This window comes from Fukomys damarensis, unplaced genomic scaffold, assembly GCF_012274545.1.
Source record: "Fukomys damarensis isolate Sample0158 unplaced genomic scaffold, DMR_v1.0_HiC HiC_scaffold_29, whole genome shotgun sequence".
NCBI lineage: Eukaryota > Metazoa > Chordata > Mammalia > Rodentia > Bathyergidae > Fukomys > Fukomys damarensis.
The window spans coordinates 18,645,958-18,668,882 of NW_022900941.1; the positions used below are offsets into that span (position 1 = coordinate 18,645,958).

Here is a 22,925-nt window from a genome sequence, read left to right on the forward strand (position 1 = left end):
ATCATGCAGCTACACTGTGTGTGTGTGGGGGGGGTGCATCATTACCCTTCTATTTTATAAATGGGAAACTGGAACCCAGAGAAATCTAGTAGCTTGCTCCTGGTTGCACAGCCTATAAATGGCTGAGCCAGGACACATCAAAATATATATATGTGAGCTTCATTTCTGGCCCTTTCTACTTTTTTTTTCTGCATTGAGTTTATTGGTACTTTTCAGGTATACACTGCCTGTTTTAAATCCCAGCTTTGCAACTTTCAGGCTGGATGACCACTGGCAAGATACTCAACTTCTCTGTGTCTACATCTTGGGCAGATATGAGGTTTAAGAGAAAGTTCTTATAGAAGCACAGAAGAAGAATTGAGTAAGCAGATATTGTCACCAATTTATACTGCTCTTCATGCCCTTTCCTTATCGAGTAAAGAAGATCAGAGGCTCAGCTTCCAAGCCCCTTCAGTCTTTAAGCATTTCACACCCTCATGGAGGTGTGGGCACCAGAGTTGTAGGTCGCAGCTTGCACACTGCTCATGATGACACCTGGCATGTTGAGGTGCTTGATAACTTGCTCCTGACTGTGAATGACAGTCGGCCTTAACCAAAGCTGTGGTTTCCTTCTGTGTGCTGGCGGCAGAGGCAGGTGATAGAGAACCAAGGTCCTCTGTTTTTCCTGGGTCATTAGCTCACCCTCGGGCTTCCATACACTGTTCAAATGTGCTGAGTCTCCTGAAAGCCTCTGCTCCTTTCTAAGAGTAATCGTGACAGAATAGGTAAGACCCTGAGCAGGGGAATCCTCATTCCAGGCTCTGGTCACAGTTTGGGCTGGGGCACTGGGAAGTCCCCTTAACCTCAGTTTCCTCTCCTGTGAACTGGGTGGGTCTTATCAGTCTGTAGCCTCACTGAAAAATCCCCCGGTGTGTGTGTGTGTGGGGGGTGCGGAAATAGAATGGAGTATCCAAGAAACAGGGCAGCCCAGACCTGTCTCGGAGGCTGCTGGCAAGAGTGGCACACTGTGCTGGCTGCAGGCCCTGCTGGGCATGCCTGGGCTCTGTCTGCTCGGAAGCTTCGGACAAAACTCATCTATCTGGAAAGCTCTGTAGGATGCTACTACCCAGGGGGCCAAAGGGCCAATCGATCTTAAGGGAAATAATTAAGGCCCAGAAAGCCTTGCTGGATTGTATCAGTGCAAGGTACTGTTAAGAACAAGATAAAAGCTTTGAGCTTTGATTGAATCTGGAAAACAAGGCCCACACTGGCATTTTTCTTTGTCATGGTGTCATGGGAGGATGGAGAGGCCTAGGAAAGAAGGAGGAAGATATAGGAACAGAGGGGAAAAAGCAGTTTTAAGTCACTAGACAAGAGATCATGAAAAAGGAAAGAAATAAAAGCAAAAAACTTTAGACTTGCCTGTGCTTTGTGCTGTAAAGGAAACACTGTGAAGGATGAATGGCTCCACACACCAGCTTTTCCGTGTTGTCCCCAGTACCACAGGGGAATGACACAGTCATTCCTGCAGTGGGAGTTTGTGCATTCAGCAAGAGGTCTTAGATCAAGTTTTTCTGGGTGGTGGCCTTGCAGTGTCCCTGCCCCAGGGTACCTCTGTGGCCTTCGTTTCTTTCCTGTGTGCTTTCTTTGCTGGCACAAGGAGGGGCTCTTGGAGGACAGCCCAGAGATGGAGCAGCTCCTAACAGTCCCTCAGGACTTTATTGAGGTTTTGCTCTCTTTTTACTGCATGGCTTTGGCAAAGCCAGCTTCCACGACTGAAATCCAGCCAAAGAGATCTGATTTCTCAAAAGCTATTTTGATGTTTTTACTTCAAAGGTAATTCCTTTCATACCCGAGGCCCAGTTCAGCGGCCCCACACCTGCCCTTTTGGGCTGTAGGTCTGTACCAGGCTTTTGGTTTCTTCTTTCTGTCCTGTTGGGAGAGCTGAGATCTTGGCACTGGGGCTGCCTGAGATCCCGTAATATATTAAGATTCGTCATTGATGTTTCTGGCACCTCAGATGCTCTATAATTTTACCCCATTGAGCTCTGCTCCATTCACTTTCCCATTTCCAAAGTCTTGCCCGCATTGACCTCATGGAAACCTGCTTTTGAAAACAATGACCTTAACTCTGAGGTCTCTTTCTTGGGAGAGCCTACCCTGATACCACCTACTTCACCTGCCTACCCAGAACCTATATTCCTTCCAGCAATGCTCTGCAGTGCCCCCTATGCCTCCTCTCTTACATTTTGCCTAATTATCATCTTCCTGTCCATGACCCTCGAGAAGTAGTGAGATCCGTGAAGACAGAGGCTTTAATTCTTCCATGCGTGAAGCATAGTGCCAAGCACATGGTATGTCCTTGACCCATCATTAGTGAATTGATGAATTCTAACTGCTGTTCTCTCTCAGATCCTAGGATTCGGTTGAGGGGTTCAGGGACAATTGAGCATGGGGAAGGAAGGGAATGAGGAGGGGAATTCTATGTCACTGTCTCCCACTCATCAGGTAATGATGAGTTTTACATGTATATACATACATCATGTTATAAATATTATGCATGTCACCGGTGACACACTATATAATATCCTATTATACATGTAATATATAATAATATTTAAACGCATATAAAGATTATTTTGTCAAAGTGTTTTGTTTAAAAAATGTTTGAAAACCAAGGCCTTGAGCTTTTTACTCAAGGTCTCTCTCTGAGAGGCATTTGCTTTTGAAGTTGTTCTTAATTACCATTTGGACAATGGAATGCTTTGTTCCATTTGAAGACATTTTACTGAGCTGAGGGAGGGAAGAATTACTTTTTTGGGTAGTGACTATTTTCTGATGGACCTTGCTCTCTGCATTTCTACAACCCTGGCCCAATATTAAGGAACAAGGAAAGAATTGGATTCCCTGGGGTCACAAAGCTGTTAACATCATTAATTTCAGAGAGTTTATTGTTGTTATTTTATTCAGACCTAGGCCAGCTGGGAGCGAGCTTTCCTGGGTTGCTGTAAGGTGGGTTTGGAGTCCCTACCTTTTGTGCTGGCTTTTTAGGTGGCAGCTGACTTCATTAGCTCTTGACTTTGTTTTCCTGAGCTGCCCTACCTTCCTCTGGGCACCGTGCGCTGCACCTCCATCACTCTGTTTCCTCCTCCCATGAAGGCTCTGCCTGGATTGACCTGCCTAATATAAGAAGCCATGCTCAGCCTTTCACTCATGAAGACCCACTGGCCTCTGTCACATAATGGAATAGTTGTCAAAGCACTGAACTGGGAGTCAATAGCTTGGTCTTCAGTCTTGAATTACTCCCCAGCTGTGACAGTCTCATTCATTCTCTGAAGTCTGAGTTTCTTGTTAGGTTAACAGTAATAGCAAGATGAGGCTCATCTGAAACCCTACCTAGATCCATCCATCTCATCTTTTCCTGCCATTGGAATTTCCTGGAAAGATTTTAACATCTCAGTACCCAGACCACATTGCTAGACCAATTCAGACTTTCTGGGGATGAGACTCAAAGATCTATATTGAAGCTCTTCAGATAATTCCAATGTGGAGCTAAGACTGAGAACCACTGTTTAAAGCCAGAGTATTAGGACACTCAAAATACAGATGGGTTCTGAATTTCATCTATTTCCTGCTATTATGAGGCCTAATCTTTTTCAGAATGTTTTAAAATATCTGCTGGAAGTTGTGTATCTACTTCTCCAGGAATGGATATACACAATCTTGCATGTTACTTCAGCAAATAATCCCTCTACACTACAAGTTCCCCATTTCCTTCCCTACTTGGTGTTTCTCCTGTGGTCTTTATCACTCTTGCACAAGCATCCTCAAGTCCTTCTTCTGGTTCTCAGAATTTAGTTCCAGGACAACTTTTACTTAAGTGAGCTACCTGGATAGGACCCAGCAATCTGTGTTCTCAGAAGTTCCCTACTTTGTTTTTCCTCAGCACTGAAGTTTGACAGCCATAAGCATGGGTCGCTGGATTCTCGATGTAAAATGTGCAGGTTCAAGTCTGCTTTGGTTTTCTTTATAGCACATATTTGCTTCTCCAGATCCTGTGATCCCACTGTAAGGATGGGAATCTGTCTCCTTCATCCTGTCAACAGCCTGGGGTGTGTGTGGTTTGGAGGGTGGTAGTGGGTGTGTTTCTGCAATGTTATAGAGAAACTCCAGGTATTTTCCAAGTTATCCTTGGGGTATATGGGACTGTAGCTTTCTTAGTAGTATGAGTTGAGGGGCTTGGACTGGGATCTCTGATCTAATGAACAAGTCATCTCCCTGTCTCTCAAACATGGTACTTGGAACTCTGTTCTTGTCTGGTCATTCTCAAACTCTTTGGTGCTCACCTCTAGTATGATGAATAACAAAGACCGTGCAAGTGAACAAATTTGACACCTACTCTCTGTTCAGTTTTCCATTGGCTTTCTGTGGCCTACAGGGGGAAGCACATCCTTACATTTTAAGTTACCAAAAGGCTTTTCAAGATCTGACTGCAGCTCTCCTTTCCAGCCTCCACTCTGACTACCTCAAACACACTCCAGCGGGGTTAAGCTGCATACAGTTCCTGGAATATCACCTACCACTTCCTTCTTTGCTGTCCCCTGGGCTCTTCTGATATTTCTTTAAATGGATGAACTCCTCCAAAACTCTCAGACAACTCTTCGTCTCATTTTGGGTGCAAGCTGAGTCCTCGAGGTTTGTCCACCATACATACTCCTTGCCTCTCTGATGCCACTCCAGCCTCTCTCTCTTTTATTTCATGGCCTTCTCCATGTGTGTTTTTACATGGTCATCTTCTTATAAGGACAACAGTCATATCGGATTTGGTACCACCATATTTAACTTAGCTAATTACATCTAGATGAGCTTACTTTCAAATAAAGTCATATTTTAGGGTATAAGGCAGTGATGGTGTTTCAACGATAACAGTGGTGGTCTGTGAGTGAACCATACATTTGCCACCATTAGTGTAGTGGGTTAGGATTTCAAAATATTTTACCTTGAGGGTCACAATTCAATCCATAATGCCCCCTTCCTTCATTCTGCTTCAGTCACACTGACTTAAAGTTGCCAGATTTAGCACATACAAATATAGGATACTCTGCTAACTTTAGACTTCAGGTAAATCACTGTTTAATTTTTCAGTATAAATATGTCTCAAATATTGCATGAACATTTTAAGTATATCTTGTTCAGTATTTAGGATACACTTATACTATAAAATATTTGTTGTTTACCTGAAATTCTTATTTAACTGGACATCCAGTACTATACCTGGCAATGTTTACTCTTTGTTCCCTGAATACACCACACATGTTGTCTCCAGGCCTTTGTACTTGCTGTTTCCTCTGCTTAGAATGCTCTTTACCTAGAAGTCTGAGATACTCATTGCATTAGTTAGCTTTCTCATCACTAGGACTAAATACTGAATACCAGCAATGTAAGGGAGGAGAGGTTTCCTTTGGTTTACCATTTCAGTAAGTTCAGTCCATGGTTGGCTGGCCCCAAGGTAGTAACAGCTGATGGAAGGCCATGGCAGAGGAAGGCTGCTCACCCTCTGGCTGCCAGGAAGCAGAGAGAGAGAGAGAGAGAGAAGAAAGGAGCCAGGGATAAGAATACACTCTTCTGGGTCATGCCCCTAGTGACCCACCTCCAACCAGATTCAGCATGCTAACAACGTATTCAGCTGTGCACTCATCAGTGGATTAATCTACTGATAAGTGTGCACCTTCATGATCCAGTCACCTTCCAAAAGTCCTGTCTCTGAACACATGAGACTTTGAGGGGATCTAAACTCTAGCACTCATTCTTTGGTTGCCTTCAGTAGGGCCTTTCTGGATACTACTCCCCTTATACCCATATTTATATTTTCCTTTCTTGCTTTAATTTCCCCCATTAAATCTTTATAGGGCTATGCATTATATGCATGTGCACACACACACACACACACACACACCTTCCCCTTATTCCTATAACAGGATATACATTTTACCTATTGATTGTGTTGTGTTTATTGTCTGTCATCTAGGAGTTTTTTTCTGATATTTTTGTTCTGCTGTCTTTCTAGGGCTTAGAACAGCGCCTGGCATGTAACGTGCAGTAAATATTTATTGAATGGAAGAAGGAATGTGCAAACACTTTCACTCCAGGTCTAGAGCATGAACATCTGTGGGTTTTGCTTACTAAAGAGTCACTTGTGTTTCTGATCAGAAGTGCTCCTCCTTCATTCTCTATTTAGTTTGGGAAGGTCCTGTCCCCAGCCTCAGATCCAGGTGTGGAGATGTGATCCAGGCTAATCAGTTAACTCCATCCTCTTGGCCACAGTGGTTGCTTCAGGGACTAGTGAAGACCCAAGTTGGTCTAGTTGGAGTCAACCCCAGAATTTCTGCCAAACTATCAATGCAGAGCACCCTCATCCCACTGTTTCTGGGAGGAGGAATAGGATGTAAGTCTAGAGCTGTTGATAGCCATCTTATCCCATAAAAATTGAGTGGGGAATCAGCTCCTGGCCAAAAAAACCTGTATGTGATCTCTCAGGAGAGACTGTGTGTGGTTATAGTGGCTTTCCCTGGAAGCCACATGAAGAACCCTGCCTTTTCCTACCAGACCTGGGACTCAGTGCGTACAGGTCTCTGGAGGGGTTGCAGTCAAGGATTCAGAAGCACTGACCAGACATATCCTCACCCACGTTTGCACTGCTGGCCCAGCTGTCTTCATTTGGAAGCCTTTCTGTTTTCAGGACCCTTGGCTGAAGCCTTCCCCAGAGGCCTCCACTGAGACCTTCTCATGAGAAGTGGGACACTAAAGGCACTTTCAGTAGTCACTATTTTCCATTTGTAGACTGCCCCTACTTCAGATCTGTATGAAGGAACCAGTCTCCTATTGGGTGAGATGTTTCTCCCATCTGCTGTGACTTATCTGACCCTCCTTAGTTGCTATTCTGTGAGGCACAATGGAACCCTAGGGGAGCCAGCACTGTCTCCTGTTTCACCTCTTGTTCAGACCATCACAGTAATGAGTAAAGGCTTGATTGCTCTTTCCTTTTGGCATGTTGTCTTGATCAACTACTATGACACCTGGCAACTCAGCCCCTGATTACAGCCTGCCTGAGAGTGAAGCCAGCCCTGAGGAAGCAGAGCCCAGATTCCCCTAAATCTCTCCTGGCAGGAAGCCAGTGCAGTACCCAGGTCTTCTAATTGTGGAGCTTAAGCCAAGTAGACATGTTGTTCTTCTGACATGGGGTATTGAGTCATACCACACTCTCAGGGATTCCCAGCAAGTCCCAGGAATCGTTGCACTTATGTTCCCATTTTACCCTGTGCTTCCCTTTGTGATGGTCTGGATCACCTGGTTCTATTCTGCTTTAATACGTCTTGGAGACCAGGGCATAAAATTTCTGTCTCTGCTTTTTTTTTTTTTTTTAATTCTCTATACCTACTGATGCCTGTTTTGGTTCATTTAGGCTGTTGTACAAAATACAGTAGACTGGGAGGCTTACAAACAAAAGAAAAACTCTTTTCATGATTTTAGAGGCTGGAAAGTCCAAGATAATGGTATTGGCAGATTTGGCATTTAGTGAGGACTTGCTTCTGTGGCCTTGTCAGCAATCTTCTCACTCTAGCCTCATGTGGCAGAAAGAAGGATTGAGGGAGCTATCTGGGGCCTCTTGTATGAGGGCACTGATCTCATCAATGAAGGGTCCATCTACCCCCTTGACCTGATCACCACCTAAAGGCCATACCTCCAAATATCATCTTCAGGGTGAGGATTTCATCATTATGTGGGGGTGGTCGTGGAAGAGGCTCTAACATTCACATCATAAGCATGTCCTTTGCATAGAATCTGATAAAGATTGTTTAAATGAGGACCTAACTGAATGAACCTGTGGTGGACTGTTTACAATGTAAATTACTCAATTAGGATAACTCTTCTTAATATTTAAAACCGTCTATATGAATTTTTATCTCCTTAGGAGAGCAAATCTATATTATGGGATACAATCTGTATTAGTTATTTTCTGCAAAATACCCCAAAATTCATCAACCTAGAAGAACAAACATTATCTCAGCATCTGGGATCTAAGTGTGACTTAGTTGAGTCCTCTGATGAAGGCTTTGATGAAGTTGTCACTGGAGCTACAGTCATTTCAAGGCTCACTTAGAAAGGGGACCATCTACAGGCTCAATCTTGTTCTTTTCTTTTTCATGGAAGGCAGCACATGTTCGCAGATGAGCATCTCTTAGACTGCTTCCTGCCAGTAGAATTATTGGGGCCCAATGGTATCTCTTAATTTTGTACTATCTCTGAACCTCTTGGTCCAAGTTGGCAAGGTTTAAGCAAATATTCCTTTTAAGAAACTTAGAAGTTTGCTGCAAATCTCTTTGGGCTTCCCTCCATAAAGGCAAAAGCCATCCCCAAAAATGACTTTGAGAGAAGCCCATTTCTGCTTGGGTGGTTGCTGAGATTGCTGATGTCCAACACCTCTGACTCCCTAAAGGCACTTTTTATTTGATAGGAGCATTTATGAGGCACATCTTCAATCTCTTTACATGGATGCTTATGTGATTATATAGATTCTAAGGCATCATCTGCAATCTTTCTGAGGTCTTAACAAAAAGTTTTATTTTCATGTCTTCAGTTTCATCTTCAGACTATGTTTTCGTGGTAGCGCCTTGGATCTGGTATTTGCTTGCAAGCTATTTCTTAATTAGTGTTGTGTGCTGTCTGGAGAGGTTGAACATTTTGAAAAACTGGTCTGTTTGCCTCCTTTCCTCCCTCCCTCTTTCACTCCCTTTTCTTTTTTTGCGCAATTTATTTCTTTTTTCAGCATTTTACTGTAAGTAGCAAAAAGAGACAAGGCAGCACTATGAACACTTTGGAAACACTTCTTGACTAGATCTCCCAGCTCAATAGACATTTTTTCTCCTTTCCCCATAGCTAGGTGAGCCTCGCTGTAATTTTTGCTAGTACACCATAAGGTCCTCTTTTTTCAATTTCCAATACCACATTCCCTTCTCTCTTCTGAGTTCTTACTAGCAAAGACCCCAAAGTCGGGATTTCTCCTTAAAGCATGTTCAAGATAATTAAGTTTTCTGCGGCATATTCCTCAAATTCTTTTCAGCGTTTGCTTGTCACTCATTCCAAAGGCATTCCCACATATTTAAATATTTCCTAGAGCAGTACTCTACTTACAGGTACCCAAATCTGTATTTATCCCTTTGCTCATTTTACTTCCAGGGATAACTATTCTCATATATGTAGAAAATATCACTTTGTTTGTGAAGACTTCTTATGAAGTTATACTCTTATTTTAAGAGCAAACTTGTTCATTTTCCCAAATGGCATTGTTTTGTATCTCTCTTTTATTTTCTCACTCTTTCAGTCATCGATATGTTTTCAAGACTGGCCCATGTTATTATGTGGATGTCTATCTAGTCTGTTGTTTCCAAGTGTGTAGTTCAACATGGGTTACAACTTTTCATTTCATATTTTATCTGTCCAATCCCCCACCTCCATGTTGTCATCACAAATGTGTTGCAATGAGTGTCATCATCCATGGCCCGTTATGAGTCTGTGGGACACATGCATACTGAGAACTGAAACTGATGATGCGTAGGTCCCACATATACTTAGTTTGACTAGGAAGTGCCAAATTACTCACAGTGAGGTTGTTCTAGTTTTCATTCCCACCAACCATGCATGAAGGTTTCTGTATCTTACATTTGGACCAATACTTGATATTATTATCTGGTTTAAATGTTTTGTTGTTATTTGGTATGAAGTAATATCTTGTTGATATTTTCTTTTTTTGTGTAGTGTTGGGGATCAAACCCAGGGCGCACATGATAGGCAAACACTAACCACTCAGCTGTACCCCAGCTGTCATTAATATTTTCATTTGCATTTTTCCTGATAATTGATGAGTTTGAACTTCTCTTATATTTTGATTTCCCTCTTCCACAAGCTGCCTGCTCTTAGCCTTGTTTGTATGACTCTAAGATCAGAGGCCAGGTGTAATTTCTTGTGCTTTCTCCACTGCTCTCAGAACACAGTTAGATGTTGATTGATGATTGATGAGAAGGTCAGTGTGGTTGTGTTATTTGAGCTTCTGGATTTTGAGGCCTACTTTTCCTCTACACACCCTGAGGTGCTTGCCTACATTCATTCAGAGCACATTTATCAAATGACTACTGTGTGCCAAGTTTTCCTGCGAGACTCTCCCTTCTGGCAAAGCCCAAATGACCTATCAGTCACTTTGTCAATTGAATAGAAGAATGAAACCGGCCACACTCATCATCTGGCATCAAACAGACTCAAGTCACATTTAAATGCCCTTTTAGAGACTCTTAACACCCTGTGATCCTCTGATTCCATCTTATTGACTAATTGATTTTTTTCTTTTGTTGTTATTTTTAACTGCCATGTGCCTAAAGCAAGGCAAGACTCAAGGAATCTTGGCTATGCTTTTGCACACGGAAGGCCTACTGTTCTATTGCTCTGATTTTGAAGAGCAAGTCCACATCACAGTGAATGGTGATTGCCAGTGAATATCATGGGTTTAATGGTCAAAAAGAAACTCTTCTCCTCACTGTACCCTGCAAAGGTCACAGTCTCAGAGTGATAGCATTTACCTACATTGCCAGAAGGAAGAGGCACACTTTGCCCAGGCCTATCTACTCCCATACCCACCCATCCTAAAACAGGGTTTTGTGCCCAGATCTAGAAGTCTTGACTGAAACACAACCACCCCACATTGTATTATTTGTTCTCCTAGATTTGAGACATGTTGAGGACACAGATTTTGTCTTATTCTTTTATTATACTTAGTAAAACATTTGTCACATAGTAGGTATTCAATAAATGCTTATTCAGTGAGTAAACATGAAAAAAATATTTATTGAGCATCTCTTTGCTACCTACTATGCTAAATGCTGGGGATGCATATACATAAATATGACAGGGTTTAATTGTAAAATAGTGAGGAAAATACAAAGAGAAATGGCCCTCCATACTATGGGGAGATGATTCTTGTAGCACCCACCTTTTTCATTTGTGAGAGACCTCATAGTCCCTCTCCAGTGTGACTTGTATTTAATTGCGAGAAATGGGCTTACTCTGTGTGTGTATGTATGAGGAGTATGGGTATAGAGGTATGAGCTGTCTATCTGACTCTGCTTGCCCCAGCCTAGCCTCGGGTCTATATAGGGAGGTTGAAAGTTATCTGCCCACTACCCCAAGGGGCTTGGTCAAGATGGCTAGGACATCTGTGTAGCCATCTGGACTGCAGTACAGACAAACACTTGAACCTTATAATATTAGACACTTGACTCCTTTGGTATACAATCCAACAAGTGGAAAACTTGGAGTCATTCCAGGAGGGAGTGATCTTTCTCAGCTCCTGCTAAGTTTTTAACACCTTGCCCAAAAAAGGGGGACCTGGGTCAAGTTCTCTCTAAAGAGTGTGGGAATGAGAGAGCTGTAAACTTGTAAGTTTGCCATAAAGTTGAGTTATGTACCAGCCTGAGCTCTGCAGGGACCTTGTCTACTTTGTAGCAGACTCAATGAGCTGGTGTAGCAGTGTCTTCTAAAATGTCCCATAGGCAGAGTTGGGAAGTATGGTAGATTAAGCATTGCATATTACATAGAAAAAAATACATTTTTCTTTGTTCTCATTTTTAAATGTACTTCTTATAAAAAGGGTTCTGTGTGAAGACACACTAAATAGTTGATACTGTATTTGATTGAGGCAAATCTGGGTCCTCTTGTGCAAATCCCTAGGGATTTCTTTCATTTTTTTCATATCTGTAGACTGCATAATTGAGCCCAATGTGCGACAATCTTTAATAACATTTCTTCATTTCTATTTCACAGAGCAGACTCCCTTTTATCTTAACTTACTCCCTGATCTTGAAGCACTTGCTCAATAACCACAGGATGGGCTTAATTTAAATATACAACCCATGCCTTGTCGCTAAAAAATAACCAGACTTTCAGCATGTGTGCAGTTGTTAACTTTTACCCATTTATAACCAGGATCTAGTGCCCATGAGTTTTCTATTTTTTTCTGATGGGATTATGTGAACTTTCCTTTCATAAGCCAACATAGTCAGTAGTAGGCAAAATAATAAGTGTTACCACTAACAGTGATTCAATAATTGGGTAATGATGTAAGGACAGCCAAAAGAGCAGAGGTCAGTAAATATTTTCTATAATGAACCCAAGTGTAAATACTTTAGGATCTGTGGGTCATATGGTGGCAGTTATAAGAAATAATTGTTCAATTCTGCCTTTGTAGTTCCAGCATAGCTATAAACAGTACGTAAATTATTTACAGGAATAGGCAATGGGCCAGATTCAGCCTGTGGGCTACGTTTGTTTATATTCCTAATCTAGAGCAAGTGATAGAAGCAAAAGTTTAGCCATGAGAATTATCTATTTTATCCATTTGCCTTTGAAGCCCTCATTTTTGGCTGTCTCTTAGAACCTGGTTGTGCTTCTTCTTAGGTTAATAGGTAGAATGAGCTGTGAGTATTAGGTTATCAGTGTGAGATTGTTTGCAAAGGTGCTCAGAGACTAGAAGCTCTGGCACTGTGCCTTCTATTTTTTAAAGAAAATAAATTTTATTTTATATATTTTTGTATATGTAGTATATATTTTATTGTATATACAACATTATGTTATGGGATACATGTAGGTGGTAAAATGGTTATAATTGTGAAGCAAATTAACATATCCATCACCTTACCTAGTTACCCACTTTTTAATTTTAGTGGAAAGAGCAGCTAAGATTACTTATTTATCAGGAATCCCAAATATAGTGCAATTTTATTACTATAAGCCTCATACTGAATTAATGTCAATGGTCTCCAGGCTTGTTCACATATGCTGCTTTGTATCATCTGACCTTCATCTCCTCTTATTCTCCCCCTTCCCAGTCCCATTCTTGGTAATTGTTCATTCTCACAATTCTGACTTTTTTTTAGAGCCCATGTATGTGTGAGATCATGCAGTATTTTGTTTTTTGCATCTGGTTTTACTTTTCATTTAGCATGATGTTCTCCAGGTCTACCCATGTGTGACAAATAGCAGTATCACTTTTTTTAAAGGCTGAATACTATTCCAGAGCTTCTTTATCCATTTTTCTGCTGGTAGATACTTAGATTGTTTCCATGTCTTGGCTACTGTGAAGGATATCTGCTCTAAACTTGGGAAATCGTATATCTTTATGAGGTGGAGATTTCATTTCTTTTGGCTGTGTGCCTAAAGGAGGGATTGCCGCCTTGTATGGATTTTTAATTTCTTCAAGAACCTTCATTTGTTTTCTGTAATATCCATATCAGTCTACAGCCCTACAAACAGTGTACATTGGCTTCCATTTCTCTGCACTTTTGCCAATGTTTGCCATATCTTGATGTTTTGATAATAGCCATCTTAATGGGTGTATGGTGTTATCTCATAGCAGTTTTTATTTGCATTTCCTTGATGGTTAATGCTCTTGAGCACCTTCTCATATGCTTGTTGTTTTTTTTCTGTTTGTTTGGTTTTTTTGGTACCAGGGATTGAACTTGGGACCTTGCTTGCAAGGGACCTTGTGCTTGCAAGGCAGGCAGCAGCATCATTGATCTAAATCCCTGGCCCCTGTTGGGTATTTTTATGTCTTCTTTGGAGAAATGCCTATTCAGGTTCTTTGCCTTTTTTTCTTTTTCCAGTGCTGGTGATAGAGCCTGGATGTTGTGCTTCCTAGGCAAGCACTCTACCACTGAGCCACAGCCCCAGTCCTCCTCTGCCCATTTTAAAAATCAGGTTAGTTTTGTATAGTTGTGTTCTCTGCATTCCTTATAAATTTTGAATATTGAATTCTTTTCAGATATATTGTTTGACAATTTGATTTCATTCTGTAGGCTGCCATTTCATTTTGTTAATTATTTCCTTTGCTATGCAGAAGCTTTTTAGTTCGATGTAGTTTCATTTACTTATTTTTGCTTTTGTTTTCTGTATTTTGGTGTAATGCCTTCTCATTTTTCAGGTGAAGTTTCCTTTTCTGTTATAGATAATGCACCGCAATAATGGGCTGAAATAGAGAAGAGTTTAGAATGGAAATTAGACATGTCACAGAGTATCTGTGTCTCCTGTGGGAGTTGGGACTCGGTGCTTGGGGATAAAAAAGGGATATGTTTTTAGAAGTAAGCTAGGAGCTTTATTCTCTAGTAGCACAGAGATGAACAGAAAAACTCCTCCAGTCTGCCTAGACACCAAGCTGGTTCTGGCTTCAAGAAGGTCATGTTAGGGCTCTGCACCTTAGCACAGTCCCGGGTTCTGGTTGGTGATTTACATTTTTGGTACCAGGGATTGTACTTGGGTCCTTGCGCTTGTGAGATAGACGGTGGAACCACAGAGCTAAATCCCCAGCCTGGTGATTTATATTTTGTTATTTCAATTCTAGGGTTCTCTTTGTAGCTATTGACAGATATGAACAATCCATTGTCATGGACTCCTTAGACTATTTTGGCATTTGACAGGGCAATAGTTTCACTGTGTGTGATTTCAGAGGAAAACAAATAAGACCTAAAATAAAGGTAAGAAAAGAACCCAGGTGTTCTTCATTTGGAGGAGGGCCAACTGATACATTAATGAGTGGAGCAAATGCTGCAGCCAAAGCCATCCTAAAACTGTGAATAATTTTCCTTCTGTCTAGAGTAGATTTGTAATCTTGTTCTTTGCCCTATCAGCCATTCCTCAACTCTGAGCAAACACAAGTCATCATTGAGTTCCTGGCCACTGCTAGCTTTCTGAGTAAGCAGCATCTGTTGGGTGGTGTGGTTTGTGCCCAAGGTGTTTCCAGGGGGCTGACCCCTCACTGGTGTCAAGGCCATCAATTAGACAGGGGGAGAAAGGAAGCAAAGAGGCAGCAATGAGGTTGGTAATTACACACTACAGTACAGTTGACCCCCAAGAGCAGGTGGTGGGAGCAAGTGAAATTCCAGGCTCTGTCACTCAGGATTCATTTTTGCTCTTGTGTTTAGGCCTCAGGGGATGCTCATTGATCTGAAAGAGACTGTCTACCCTTTTATTAAGAATAAAAATAGTAAGAAAATAAGATATTTAATAAAGAAGGGCATTTTGTTTTCAACCTTTTCAGTTGCTTAAAGGTTGCTATTATTGTCTTTAAAACTCATATTTTTTCTAATGTATGAGATGTGATAGAAAAATATGATGAATGTTTAAAGTTTAAGAATATATCTCAGTAAGTGACACATTGCTATCAATCTCCTTCAAAGTAACCCCCTTGCTTTGAACATACTTACTATATCATCATTCATGACACTTTCTGAAGCAGTTCTGGAAATCTTCTTCCCTGAGTATCTTTATTTGTGCTGTCATGGCTGCCTCAATGTCCTCAACTGATTCAAAACATTTACTTTTCATGGTCATTTTAACTTTGAGGAAAAGCCAGAAGTTGCATGGTGCCAGATCCAGTGAGTAATGCGAATGAGGTCCCACTGTAATGTATTCACAAGGCTGCCTTTGCATCGGATGGCAGTCAGCAGCAGCATTCACCATATTTTTTATCACACATTATAAAGACACTTGCAAAAATTATATATATATATAGTGAGAAGATTAGGATCTGTACTTATAGTTTGAGTTCAACATTTAATGTTTTCACAGAACTGGCTCTTTGTTAAGCTGTCTGCAGCCCTAATATTTTATTCTTCATGCTCAACTTTACAGAGCTACCATTTTTACTGTCTTGCAGCTCTAGGGATGAGGGCTCAGAAAAATGAAATAAGACACCCAAGCGGCAGCAGCAGATTTGGTGACAATCCTCCAGCCTTCCATTTCTGTTTGAAGTTTTCAGCTTTACTGAGCTCTGAGCTGTGGTTCACTTCTTACACCTTTGTCTTTGAGTTTCTTCTTCCTTGTGACCCAGTTTGGCCTTTTGGTTTTCAGTGGTGTGAGAGGACCTGTGTCCAGGGCTGGATGCGTTGATTCAGCCTGAACAGCCCTGGACAAATGGGGAGCTGGAAGCAGCACATAAAAGCCAATCTGACGCTTCTTACAATAATGGACCTTGACATGCATTTGATACTCAGAATAAATGGAGGTCTAGGGAGAAGCGGAGATTACTTTCCAATTTCACTGAGGTTATAAAAATGACATTACTGAACTTTAAATCCTAGCATCCATGACTCTGACCATTTTCTTCTTTCTTTTCTCTCATTCTATTCTTTGAAGACTGTTATCTGCCCCTTGGATCCGAGAGAAAGTTTTAGGTGATAAGAAAAGATAAAATATCAGAAACCCCAAAGGTGCTAATTATCTATCCCTTTCATGGTAATAGCTTTCATTTCTTCTCATTGGTTTGTGGAAAAGTAACTGTCTCTTTATCTCAACATACTGTAAGGGGTGCTTTATTTTCAACAAAGTAGCCACATCAGATTCCTTAATAAACAAGAATATTAAAAATGATAAATAAATTGACTTTTTATAGAGAAGTAGGCCATTCCTCAAGAACTATTAGAGATTATGTCATCTAAAATATCCCTATCCTGTTGACCTTATTTACAGATTTCATGAAAAATACATCATCATAACATTGATATATGGACCCTGTAGTGTCCAATTTCTTGAAGGCATCTGTAGCTACTAAGGATGCTGGTCATGGCCTCATCAACACACTGGCAATATAAATGAGTTGATGCTTCATGGAACATAATGCACACAGATGCTTTTCTAAAATACACTCACATCTTTGGAAATAAAATGATTTGGCTCTCTACCTTGGCTCTGAATGAAATAATGTTCCAGGTGTTTGTGTGTGAGGGGTAGGTAATAAAACTGACAATTGTGAAGGGTTGCTGGCAGTTTCTTCTTCTTCTTTTTTTGTACCAGAGATCAAACTCAGGACCTTGCGCTTGCAAGGCAAGTGGTAGCACCACTGAGCTAAATCCCCAGTCCAGTTTCTTCATTTTTACCTAAAGCTGGGTATACACTTGTCTTCATTGTCAAAGTGCTGGTGTTGTTTATAAGTGAAAGACAAGGAAGCAGAGAAACTTACTCAGTCTCTTGGCTGGGAAAATACCATTTCCTCATTATGTGTCCAAGACCACATCAGAAGGGGGAATTAGTGCTGCTTTAGACTTGGATGCAACTGGAGGAGTGTGTTCCCTGTTCCCTTTCCAGGTGAAAATACCTGGTGACAGTGGCTACTCATAACAAATATGACCATATCCACCATGTTAGGTTTCAGTTCAGTGTGTATTGAGAAGGGCTGTGAAAGTCTCTATCCTTTAACAATTGGAAACTTTTTTTTTTTCAAATTTTCCTTCAGGGCAATCAAATGGGGGCAATAATTTTGAAGGCTGAATAACAATCATTCAGTGACTTCATTGTGGACAGGACAAAGCTCAAAACCAAGAGGCACACTGCTCTTAGAGCACTTCTCACACATATTGGATGAAGAACAAGAAGGAAACTGTAACTTTCCTTGAGCTTTTGTGAAAACTCAGACCAACACTTTCAATGGGAGGTATTTATCCAGAGGTCGAAAGGAAATGGGGAGGGGGAGAGGAGGGGAGGGCACTAGAGAGACAGAGAGACAGAGGCGTGTGTGCACTCATGCAGACCTCAAAACAAATCTAAAAAGCAAGGGACTTCAGAGACGGAGACAAGGGCTGAGATCCCAGTTCAGAGCCTGCAAATTCTCAGCGATCAAACAACAGCCCTCTGTGTACCTCATGCTCATTTATGAACAGTCAACAAAGCAACTGCAGGTGATCTTGGCTGATGGCCTCTCAGATGGCCAGGCCCCTGCAAACTTATTCACCACCTCATTAAAGCAATTTCAAAATCAATTCCGGATTTGACAAGCCGTCAGTATATTGTTGCATCTCTGTGATGGGAGTGACATGTTAACAGCAATTAGACTTTTGCACACACACATTGGAGCCTGTTCAGCATATTCTTTATTAGAAATGCCTAAAAAGCGTTATTATAATCATCTAACCTGGGGTCATGGACACATGCTCTATGATCTCTGCTTCTGTCACAGTCCCTTTGGTGAAATTTTGCCTATTGTCCATAGAGATTAAAGGGAAGTGCTTGCCCCAGATGTGATATTAGAAAATCAAAGGTCAGAGCAAAGCTTGTGGTAACCTCCATGTTTTTTAATACAGGCGATAGGAGCAATCAGATTAGCATGAATGGATATTGCTCCTTCTAACAGATGGAGCAGGATTCTTATGCAAACGAGAAAGGCAGGCTAAAATAATTTGGTGGCTGCGTTCTGGGGGCAGGAGTAGGGAATACTCTTGCTCCCATTGAGGTTGGCTGTACTCCACAAAGTAGGGGCAAAGACTGGGCTCCAGGTACACAGAAGCATAATGGTCTTTATCTCCTGCAAAACCATTTCTTTCTCTTATAAAATCAGCCTCTTCGGTTTGGAATGACTCCCTTTGTGGCCAGTTCTAATGGGTGATTCTGGTCTCAATGGGAGCCGTTTTATTTTCAGCTTCAAGAATCCAGCAGAATCTACTGAAAGAGTGTGTTGTGTCTAATTTCCCCAACTCCCAACCAGCCAAATGAGACCCAAATAAACCTCCAAACTCACTGGACTCTGTTTAATTCTGGGATCTCCCAGACAGGCTCCCACAGTGCCCACAAGTAATTCTTCCTGGTCTTTCCTTCTGATTTCTATTATGATGGTCATCATTTGTGAGTGATTTTATGCCTAGTGTCCAATGTGGGTAAAGCTTATATCTTTTTTTTAAAATTGAGTTTATTGGTACAATGTAGGTATACAATACAGTTACATTCATTACTGGGATCCTGTACCTTCACGTGGCAGGTCTTGGTTCTCATTTTTTTTCCCCTCATCCCTGCCCTCCCTTCACCCGCTCCTCCCCTCCCCATTTGCAAACACTTTATTTCCATTTTTCATATTTTTTTCTTTTCCCTTATTCCATTTCCCCTATCCTTCCCACTTTCCCTACATCTTTAGCCCTTTTCTTCCTATTTCACACTATTAATTATCCCATTAGGATCTTGTGTACTATTATAGTTTTTCACACCAGAGAAACTATTTGGTATTTACACATGTGTGACTTATTTATTTCACTTAAGAGTATATCCTCAGTATGTATCCATTTTCCTATGAATGACTCTAATTTCTCATTCTTTATGGCTAGTAGTATTCCATTTTATAGAAAAACTACATCTTCTTTTTCCAGTTTCCAACAGATGGGCAAATGGGCTGTTTCCAAGTTTTAGCTATTACAAACTGTGCTGCTATAAACATAGGTGTGCATATATCACTGTGGTATGATTCTTTTAATTCCTTTGGAAAGATACCCAGTAGAGGGGTGCCTGGGTCAAATGGAACTGTAAGACTTAAAAGTCTCACTTCCACTCCACGGAGTGCAAACAGCCCAAAACCTTTGCAATTCAGGCTAGATGGTAAAAGACCTTTATTAGTCTGGCCACACGGCACTCTCAGAACCAAGTGGCTGGCTCAGAGAGGCCCCTAGCTCAGGGGCTGAGGTCCTCTTATAGGAAGTAAAAGAGGGGGTTAACATTTTTGGGCTCACAGACAGGGGATAAAGGTCTGCTGACTTGAGCTGGTGGTCAGCAGTCACATGCTCAACAGTCACATATTGATGAGTGACAGGTACCTCCCATAGGATGCCTCAAAGGTCACCAAGACACTCCGGATGAGCAAACAATTTGTCAATCAACTTGGGGCTCCATGTCTGGAGTCTCTAATTTACAAGTAGATTCAGATCCGGACTTCAAACAATACAAGAGTGATACACATTCTTAGGCCAGGGCTGGAACAAAGGTCGGGGCTGTGGCTACAATGGGAGGGGTTCAGGACACTGTCTCCTAGGCCCTTTGCCATTTAGCAAGGGCTTGTAATTTAGGTCCCACAGAACCTCTAGTCCCAGCTCTTTGAGGTATCTCCATATTGATTTCCATAGTGGTTGCACCAGTCTGCACTCCCACCAACAATGGAGAAGGGTTCTAAAGCTTATATCTTACAACACACCTTCAAGTAAGGAATTTTGTTGTCCTCACTTTGAAGATGGGGAGAGAAGGAAGCACTAGATTTAGTCTGTTGCCCAGGATCTCCTAGCTGTAAGACAGGATGCACATTCAGGCTGTCTGGTTTTGAGTCCTCCTGGTTAACCATTAACTTATATGTCTCTTCAATAAAAGCTGATCTCCAGCCAAGGGGTCCATCTCCCCAAACTCCTAAAGTTGTCAAATCTTCAACATTCTGTGTAAATGTTTGCTGATTAACTGACTGGAAGAATGGATGCTGATTGACTACATGATGTCTAAATTCAAGTAAAGTTATGCAGTTCCCATGTTTATGGATTTGCTTACATTGACAAACCTATTTAAAAGTGCGAATAACCTTCAACCCAGAAGTCCATATACCCCTAACACTTATCACCACTGACATATTGTGTCTTTGGGGAGGAAGAGCACTGGGGTTTGAGCTCAGATTTTTTTTTCACTGAGCTACATCTCCAGGCATGTTTTTACATTTTAGTTGAGACAATATCTTACTAAGTGACCGAGTTGCTCAGGCTGGGCTCAAACTTGCTGTCCTCTGCCTGAGCCTTTCATAGTGCTAGGATTACAAGTGTGTGCCACCACCTAGCTGACAAGTATTTTATTTGTCTGTCTCTTTCACTAGAATATAAATCTGTGAGGACAAGAAACACTTCACAGTTTTTTTCACTGCTTTAGAACAATGCCTGCATCAAAGTGTGGTCTTGATAATTGTTGAATAAATGAAAGAATTATATATCTCAGGTATAAATGGGATAAGCGATGTGCCTTGTTTTGGAGTTAGAAAGACATCCTTTGATCCATGTGTGTCAGTGAGAGAAAGCTGAAAGGGACTTTAGAGCTCATCCTGCATATTTTGTCATTTTCAGAACAAGTCACTTGCTGTTGGTGACACCAATCTGGTGATAGACCCAGAGCTGCCGCCTTTAACTGGGAGTCTTCTGACCCATCTTGCTCACTTACTATGACCAGACCTAAGGATTAGTTTTTTGATTTTGGTTTTTGATAATTTGATCTGTATTGTCCCTTGCCCCCAGTTTGGGCTGCTTCCTAATTGGCTACGTGCAGGAGCTTTGAGTGGGTCCCTGTTGTTCTGTTGGATGGGGCTGTATGTGCCAATTGTAGCTTTTGCAGCAGTTCTGGTCATTCCTGATCTCCTCAAAGCATTTGTTTCTGAAGCTTAAACTTCAAAGACAAACAACATTTGGGATTCTTCATTTCTTCATCCGGCTGGAGAAGTTGAGTGTACTCCCTCAAGAAGCCATTTGTTACTTTCCTTGAGTTGAGAGTAGATAAGCAGGAAGTTGCCATTTGGGAGGGATAAGCTGACACCCTACTCTGAGGAGTGAGGTTCCTGCGGAGGATTTGCTCAGGGTTAGTATTTTGATTTGCAGTTTCCCAGAGAAGCTTTAGGAAAACAGAGCATGGAAATTTCTATTGGGCGTGTGTGCATGTGTGTGTGTGTGTGTGTGTGTGTGTGTGTGTGTGTGTGTGAAAGATATCTATGTTTGTATTTTATTTTTTAAATAGGTGGTAGGCAGAAGGTTTGAGAAGATATCTTAACATTTCCAGTAAGAATTAATAGAGCAGTTTTCTGTGTAGTCTAAGGGACCCCTTTGGGCTTCAGAAACCCTTTGAGAATATCTATGAGGGCAAAATGATTTTTATAATAGCTAAGCATATTTTTTCCATCAGAATACAGAGGAGTTTTTCAGAAGCTACATGGGCAGGTTATATTGCAATGGAATGAATGTGGAAGCAGATATGAGAAACTAGGAGTCTTCTATTAAGCTAGATATTAAAGAAATTTGCAAAAATAGTAAAACAATGCCCCTCTTCTCATTTTTTTAAAACGGCTACTTTCTATAAAATAATATGTTAAGGTATAATAGGCTTAATTATTTTTAAATGAACTAAAGAAGTATTTTTAAAATTTCTCCATTTTATTTTCGAATACAGTGAAGACTGACATGTATATCTATCTCGCACTTAACCAAAGCTCTTTAGGTTCTTCAGATGTGTAGAAAAGAGGTCCTGAAACAAAAAGTTTGAGAACCACAGTAATATAGCTGTCAAAACTTAGTCTGAATAAGATCACAGGGAATCCTAAAGTTCAGAACAGGAAATGTCCTTGCTGGATAAACTTGTCCAGTTCCCTTGCTTACTCAGTTAGGCTAAATCTTATCATTTTTTTTGAGGTAGGGAAATAGGAACACAGATAGTTCAGAAGCTTCTCAATATTCTAGCTGCTGAGTGTAGAGTAAAGGAGAGGAGTGAGGTGGAGACAGGACTGGGGCCCAGGTTGTCTTCAGGTGCAGACAGAACTCTTACCCACTTCTTTATGCTGCCAGGAATATGAATGATTCTTATTTAGAAAAGAAAAGCAACAGACAAACTTATTTTCTTCTTTCTCTTTGAGAAATTTATCTTTGGCGATTTTTGCTGATGCGGAACCATTTCTTTGCTTGGATTACTTGGTGTAGAAATTGGGAGCTGAGTATATTGCTACTGTCAATGCTGACTAAAGTTTTCTTTAGGCTTAGCTCTACTTCCAACCTCACTAGAGTAGTGGTTGGCAAAACTCAGCTTCTTGTTGCTTGTTTATCAGAGACCTCAGTTCCTCACTACTGGGCCTCTCCAAAGGAAACTCAAACAGGGCAGCTGGCTTCTCTCAGAGTGAGCAAGTGAGAGTGAGAGAGCCAACTGAGGTGTAACCACAGTGTTTTTTTTGGGAGTGGTGTACCAGGGATCAAACTAGGATCCTTGCGCTTGTGAGGCAGGCAGTGGAACCATTGAGCTAAATCCCCTGCCCTAACCACAGTCTTCTTGCAACCTAGTCCTGGTAGTGATATTTTATCACTTTTGTTGTT

General features: G+C 41.3%; 1 long non-coding RNA gene across 3 annotated transcripts in view; it reads left to right on the top strand.

Moving 5' to 3' along the window:
* Positions 1 to 22,925, top strand: part of LOC104849646 — a 133,101-nt gene that overhangs the window by 104,450 nt on the left and 5,726 nt on the right. The window lies entirely within an intron of this gene.